The sequence below is a fragment of the Cucurbita moschata genome, unplaced genomic scaffold (genome assembly GCF_002738365.1).
Source record: "Cucurbita moschata cultivar Rifu unplaced genomic scaffold, Cmos_1.0 Cmo_Scf00002, whole genome shotgun sequence".
NCBI lineage: Eukaryota > Viridiplantae > Streptophyta > Magnoliopsida > Cucurbitales > Cucurbitaceae > Cucurbita > Cucurbita moschata.
The window spans coordinates 7,543,368-7,543,754 of NW_019268518.1; the positions used below are offsets into that span (position 1 = coordinate 7,543,368).

Consider the following 387-nt stretch of genomic DNA (forward strand, 5'->3'; position numbering starts at 1 on the left):
ATAGTTATCACAAACTTGAAAAAAAAAAAAAAAAAAAAAAAGACGAAAACTGCTTTTACTTATAATCCAGAATCTTTTGCAATTATGCAGAAGCTTCTCTTTTCCTTGAGCATTAGGCATGGCAAACCACGAGAAATGTTTTAACTGGATTACATACTTCTGGATTTATTTCAGATCAGACGTATCCACATGTAGCTACTTTTATACTTCAAAGTATTTTAAGGGCCTTGTACTCAATTCATAGCATATTGAAACCGGTAATCATGCATTCCTGCAGAGCCAGTCTCCAACGTTCTCACAAACCAACAGTCAAGCAATTACCTCATTTTCGTGTTCTTTCGACCGTTAAGGTTTTTTTTTTTTTTTTTTGGGGGGGGGGGGGGGGGG

The 387-nt window shown here is 36.4% G+C and overlaps 1 protein-coding gene across 3 annotated transcripts in view; it reads right to left on the reverse strand.

Annotated features, from left to right (window-relative positions):
* The window catches only part of LOC111462845 (probable magnesium transporter NIPA4), a 6,351-nt gene that overhangs the window by 2,908 nt on the left and 3,056 nt on the right, over window positions 1-387 (reverse strand). The window lies entirely within an intron of this gene.